Genomic DNA, 7369 nt, shown 5'->3' with positions numbered 1-7369 from the left:
GTTAGATTGAACTCCTGGAAATAATGACACATTTTCCATCGAATTATCCTTTCTTTTTCAGTTCTTTACCCTTTCTTTTCCTTGGGTCAGCTCTTAATGAGTGAGTCCCCAAACAATAGCCTTCTCTATCACCAAGATAAAAAAATGTCCATTTCTATATTTAGTCTTGTAACTTAATATAAAATTGCTGTATAGCTTTTGGGAAGAAGGGTTCAACTACCAAAGCTATTAGAAAATAATAAGTATGTTAAGCATTAACTCTGTGCCTAGCATTCTGTTAGGTACTGTTGTGGATACAAAACAAATGTAGAATAGAGTTATGTTCCTTGAGAAGGTTACGTACTGAGCATTTATAGAAACTGACTTTCTGAATGTTTACTGTTTTCAATTTTGATTTTACAGTAAATGAAACAAATAAATACTTAATAACAGAAGTGGTTATATTTATATACCTACATAGAGTATATAAACCTCAATCAGATGTCCCCTGCACTACTCTTTGAGAAAGTTAGGCAATGTGGAGGAGCCATTTATTCTTGCAGGAGCTAGAGAATCTAGAGTTTACTTTGGGCACATGATCTTGGTATGTGTGAACCGCACTTACCGTATTTCTCCCTCTCTCTGCATGTTTTAGTGTGTATGTATACATGTATATTTGAGACAGTGAAGATGGGAAAAGTTAGGCTCATTTAGCAGCACTTGAGTCAGAACCTTTGAGTCATAAAAGACCAAAAGACTTTGAGTCATAAAATGAAAGTGCTCTTTATTCCTTCCTAAAGATTTAGATGTCCATGTGTTATTTCCCTTCAGCCACGAGAAATTCTTTTAGCATTTTCTGTTTAGGTTTGTTGATGATGAATTCTTTTTTCTTTTTCCTTTATCTGAACGTGTCTTTATTTCTCCTTCATTCTTACAGGATTATTTTTGCTGGATATAGGGTTCTGGGTTGACAGTACTTTTTTCCTTTAAGCATTTTAAAAAATACATTTATTTATTTTATTTATTTTTGGCTGTGTTGGGTCTTTGTTGCTGCACACAGGCTTTCTCTGGTTGCAGTGAGCGGGGGCTACTCTTTGTTGTGGTGTGCGCACTTCTCATTGCAGTGGCTTCTCTTGTTGTGGAGCACAGGCTCTAGGCAGGCTTCAGTAGTTGTGGCACGCAGGCTCAGTAGTTGTGGCTCGCAGGCTCTAGAGCACAGGCTCAGTAGTTGTGGCACACGGGATTAGTTGCTCCGCAGCGTGTGGGATCTTCCCGGACCAGGGCTCAAACCTGTGTGTCCCCTGCGTTGGCAGGTGGATTCTTAACCACTGTGCCACCAGGGAAGCCCCTTTTCCTTTAAGCATTTTAAAGATAATTCAACTAATTTCTAGTATTCATTGTTTTTGTTGAGAAGTTAGTAATAATTCAAATCATTGTCACTTGATATGTAATTTGTTATTTTTCTCTGGCCGTTTTGAGATTTTACCTTAGTTTTTGGTTTGCAGTAGTTTCACTACTATGTTTATGGGTATAGCTTGTATTTATCCTACTTGGGGTTCTCTGAGATTCTTGAAGCTGTCATTTTACCATATTTAATGTTTCTGGTATTCTTCACATATTCTTTCTATCACTTTATCTCTCTTCTTGGACTTCACTAACATGCGGTAGACCTACTGATATTATCCCATAGACCCCGAAGGCTCTGTTCATTTTTTTCCAATTTATTTTCTCAGTCCTTCATACTAGATTTGTCTTCAAGTTCACTGATTTTTTCATTCATTCATTTAATCTGTTAAGCTCATCCAATGAATTTTTTTAAAAAAATTCAGATATTTTTATGTTCTAGAATTTTCATTTGGTTCTTTTTTATGGCTTCTATTTCTCTGCTAAGATTTTATATTTTTCCTTATTAAGAGCATGCTTTCCTTTATATCTTTGATAATACTTATAATAGATGCTTAAAATCCCTGTGTGTTGATTCCAATATCTGGGTCATCTCAGGATTGGTCTCCATTAATCACCTTTTCTCTTGAGTATGGGTTACATTTTCCTGTTCCCTCTTATGTCCACTAATTTTGAATTGTGTCCTGGATGCTATGAGTGGTGCACTTTAAATCCTCTTGATTGTTTGTTTTATAGAGGAGTATTTTTTTTTTTTTAGCAGGCATTTAACTTGAACTTTAAACTCTGAACTCTAAACAACCTTTATTTGTTTAACCTTCAGTGTACTACTTGGAGCCTACTCCTCATGTATATATAGTTCAAAGTCAGTCAGAGATTGGGGAAGAGTTAATATATGGAATGAGGCTGTCTCTGTGTTGGCTGTCTCCTTTCTAGGATTTTCACCATCACTTTTCAGTTGCTGTGGTCACTCCATACTCTGTCCTCTGGGACGTTAAACCATTAAGACTGCAGCTTTTCTATCTGGGTTTGTGTACACAGTGTACTGACTGGGGTCTATCTTCACTCAGTGCCATTCCTTCTCCCCAATGTTGACCGCTTTCCAATGTCTGCCTGCTTTTTTGCTGTCAAGTGTTTTCAGGTAGTTTTTTTTCATATTTTGTCCAGAGTTTACAATGGTTGTTTGTGAGAGAGTTTAAACAGTGGGAGTTATACCCATCTTTTTTATTAATCAGTAACATTTTCAGCAATCTTTCTGTAATGTTTGTATTCTTTCTGTGATATTTGCTTAAAATGATGTGTAAATTCCTTTTGTTTAACATTTAATCCTCTCATATCCTTACTTATTTGACCCTCACAAAAAACTGGGCAATATAGTTATTATTATTATCACTACCCTTTAGCTGGGAAAAGCAAGCCTCAAAGAATTTAAGTAACTTACCAAAGTTCATACAGATCAAATCTCATAACTTTTGACGTCAAGTCTAGTTTACTTTCATTCTGTTCTTTATCTGATAAATAGATGAACTGACCATCAGCAGCCTAGAGCTGTACTAAATTAAACATGATTTTAAAACTATTATTAAATTACTTATTTGCCCACAAAACAGTTTTTTAAAAGTCTGGCCCCAATATTTTTTGGCCTTAGTTCAGCATGGGGCTGAGGTTGTGTCACTGATAGTTTGAATAATTCAACTAACAATATATGTAATGGGAAGTAGCAATTTATGTAATGGAAAAATGGGTAGAAATAATATACATCTACTAAAGAGTCTGAATATTAAATGCCCCATCCAAACCTGGCTTGAATATTCATTCCATTCAACAAACATTTTTCCATTGATTTTATATCAAAGAAACAATGTAGTGGTTAAGCACACCAACATCGATCCTGGATCCTGGTCAGATGTTTTGGCTAGTTAGCAAGCTCTTAAAGTGAACTTTTAATATCGAATTAATTTACCTTTATTCATTTTATCCTATTTTCTATATCATTCAGTTATAGATTTATAGCACTTTTAAATCCCCCACGAACTAAGTGTCAGCTTTTTCTAGATTATTCTGCACATATGAAGGGCCTAGGAATAATTATGAATAATTATGAGCAATAGTCTCATAAATGAGCACTCATATGCACTGCCCTAGTCAGGGTTCTCCAGAGAAACAGAAACAATAGGATATATATGGATGCCTGTAAGAGAGGATTTATTATAAGAAGTAGCTCACGTGGTTATGGAGGCTGAAAAGCCCCACCATCTGCTCTCTGCAAGCTGTTGAAAGCCTGTGGTGTAATTCTGTCCAAGTCTGAAGGCCTAAGAATCATGGGGCTAATGATGTAAACAATGATCTGACTCCAAAAGCTTGAGAACCTGGAGAACCAATGTCTGAGGACAAGCGAAGATAGATGTTGTAGTTTGAGCAGAGAGAGCGAATTTGCCCTTCTTCTGACTTTTTGTTCTATTTAGGCCCTCAACAGATTGGATGACACCCACGCACACTGGGCAAATGCTTTACTCAGTTCACCAAATCAAATGCTGATCTCTTCAAGAAACACCCTGACAGACACTCCCAGGAACAATGTTTTACCATCTATCTGGGCATCCCTTAGCCCAGTCAAGTTAACCCATAACATTAACCATTACATGCACCTATATACTTCCACATTTACTTCAAATACAAATAGAATGCTTCCCTTAGACTAGTGGTTCTCAAATGTTAGTGTGCATCAGAATCACATGGCGGGGCCATTAAAACAGGTTACTGTACACCATCCACAGAGTTTCTTTTAAGTAGGTCTTAGGTGGGGCTTGAACTTTGTTATGTCTAAGAAGTTCCTGGTTGTTGCTAATGCTGCTTATCTGCCCATCCGGCTTTGAGAACTGTTGCTGACTTTTGAAGGCAACAGTTATATATCACTGTTAATAACTAGTTCTAAAATAGCCACTAGGGGGCAATGGAACCACAGACAAATTGGATGTGCAGCTTCATAGGTTCCCTGGTTTATGCTATCAGTTACAGTATTGGCGCAAGCCATAAGAAAACCGAAGCCAAACATTAATTTCCTGTACAATATCTTGAGGCTCATTCTCAACTGTAATATAAATCAAAGCTTGTCTTTATGATTGCGGGGGTCATAGAAGTATAATGCAATTCTAACTCTGGCTGATGCCTGTTTCGTGATCACAATAAATTAAAAGTTGGACTTTTCTAAGTGGGCATTTGCATATATACCTAGTAGTTTTGGGGGTTAACATGAACAATTTGTGGTTTCCCAAAGAGACTACATTTTGATAATAGGTTTAGTTTGTTATGGAGATAACTCTATACTTAAGTGGTATTTATTGTTTTAAGACATGCACTTTTTATTGTGTGAAAATGAGACCTAAGTACTTTTAAAAAAATGTTAAACCTAGTATACACTAACCTCAATTCACAGAACATAAAGATTCACAGAGTATAGGGAATTTGTAATTATTTTCTCCTAGATATATTGTTTGATGGTACAAAAGGACTAGAGAAAAATCAAAAGATGTAGTTTGCACGGTGTTGTTATGTTTTCTTTTTCCTTTTTGCTTTGAAAGCCCAAAGACCTGAGTTATTCCGTGCCTTGACATTATTACCTGGATGACCTTGATGATTTAATCTCTCTAAGTCTCAGTCTCTATATATGTAGAGCGAGAATTATATAATACAACTATCTCTCTGGGCTGCTGTGAAAAATCAGTGAGATACTATATATGATAGTATTTTATAGATTGTAACTATCTCTGAAATTTTCTATTTTTGACATACTTCCACCAGCATGCAGTATATTTTGAATTGGTTTTGATGCCATTGTTATACCTTTGTAAAATTGCTTCCGCACATATAAAATAGTAATACTCATATAAAAAGTTTGGAATTATATGGCAAAGAAGTTTAATTTTTTTGCATGTAACATCTTAGTTTTTCATTAGTTTTTTCTTGTGTGGTAAGTATTGTTCCTGATATGTAGAAAATATAATCTACAGGGACTGCTAAATACAACTAATTAGTACTGAAATCAGGATGAAGCTTAAATTGCAAATCATTTTCTGGCCTTTGGAAGTATACATGAATATGTGTGTGGGGGGTGTAGATGTGTGCATGCACTTAATGAATGGTAGGATTTCATTAAATATTTGTTGGTAAGTATTATTTCTCTTATTTTTCTGGACCACAGAACCCCTTAGTTATGGTTGCTTTACGATTAAACATTAGTTTTACTTATAGTTTTTGTTATGTGTCTAACAGTATGCTTGCTAACTAGACTATAAGCTTGTATAGATCGGGGATTGTATTTCTGTGCCCGCTTGGAGGTCTTTGCATAGAGTTTTCAGGAGTTTCCAATAGCAACAAAGTACTGTTACTTTTTGTGAACCCCTGGAAAAGTGAATATATCTCATTCAATAGACTACTAGGAAAGTCATCTTATTCCTCTTCGGAGCAATTAATCAATCCAGCAGTTTGTACTTCTGAGCGCTGTCTATGTATTCAGCACGGTGGTAGGATAAGGCTTAGTAAATACCTGTTTCTTAATTGATTGGTCACCACTCCAGAGAGTGATTTGTGTGTTTTGGTGGTCTATAGATAAAAAGCACTTTTTAAAAAATTGTGGGAAAATTACTGTGGTAGTCTGTTCTTTTTTTTTTTAACAGCTTTATTGAGATATGTCACATACAACTCACCTACTTAAAGTGTACAGTTCAGTGTTTTTTAGTATATTTACAGACATGTTCAACCATTACCACAGTCAATTTTAGAACATTTTCAGCACCTCAGAAAGAACTTCAGTACCTTTATCACACCTGTGATGGTTAATTGGTGTGTAGATTTGGCTGCGCCAGAGTACCCTGATATGTGGTCAAACATTATTTTGGGTTTTCTATGAAGATGTTTTTAGATAAGATTAACATTTAAATAGGTAGACTTTGAGTAAAGCAGATTGTTCTCCATAACATGGGTGGGCCTCGTCCAACCAGTTGAAGGCCCGAATAGAACAAAGGACTGACCTCTTCCGGAGCAAAAGGGAATTCTGGCCTTTGGACTTGAACTACAGCATGAGCTCATCTTGCTTCTCCAGCCTGTTGGCCACCCTTCAGATTTTGGACTTATCAGCTTCTATAATTGCATGAGTAAATCCCTTAAATCTTTTTCCATATATACACATGCTATTGGTTTCATTTCTCTGGAGAACACTAACTAATAACCCACCCTCCCCAATCCTGGCCTCCCCATCTTCCCTTCCACTGCTCCCAGCCCTAGGCAACCACTAATCTACTTTCTATAGATTTTCCTATTCTGGAATTCCATGTGAATGGAATCATATGTGGTCTTTTGTGATTGGCTTCTTTCATTTAACGTAACATTTTCCAGGGTCATTTATGTTGTAGCATGTATCAGTGCTTCATTCCTTTCTATGTATAATAATATTCCATTGTATGACTATACCACATTTTGTTTATCTGGTTGTCCGTTAATAGATGTTTAGATTGTTTCCACTATTTGGCTATTATGAATAATGCTTCTATAAACATTTGGTACAAGTTTCTGTGTAGATGCATGTTTTCATTTCTCTTGGGTATATACCTAGAAGTGGAATTGCTGGGTCGTATGTTTGATTCTTTGAAGAATTGCCAGACTGTTTTTCAAAGCAGCTGCACCATTTTACATTTTACTGTCAGTAGTGTATGAGGGTTCCAGTCCCTCCACGTATTTGCCGACAATTGTTATCTGACTTTTTGATTTTAGCTATCCTAGTGGGTAGAAATGGTATCTCATTGAGGTTTTGATTTGTATTTCCCTGATGATGAATAATGTCAGGCATCTTTTCATACAGGTATTATTGGCCATTTGTATATCTTCTTTGGGGAAATGTCTATTCAGATCTTTGCTCAATCTTTAACTGGGTTATTTGTCCTTTTATTATTGATGTGTGAGGTTTATTTATATGTTCTAGATTCAAGTCTCT

This window comes from Pseudorca crassidens, chromosome 17 (assembly GCF_039906515.1).
Source record: "Pseudorca crassidens isolate mPseCra1 chromosome 17, mPseCra1.hap1, whole genome shotgun sequence".
Taxonomy (NCBI): Eukaryota; Metazoa; Chordata; class Mammalia; order Artiodactyla; family Delphinidae; genus Pseudorca; species Pseudorca crassidens.
The sequence above is the reverse complement of the archived record's forward strand: the minus strand, read 5'-3'. Positions refer to the sequence as shown.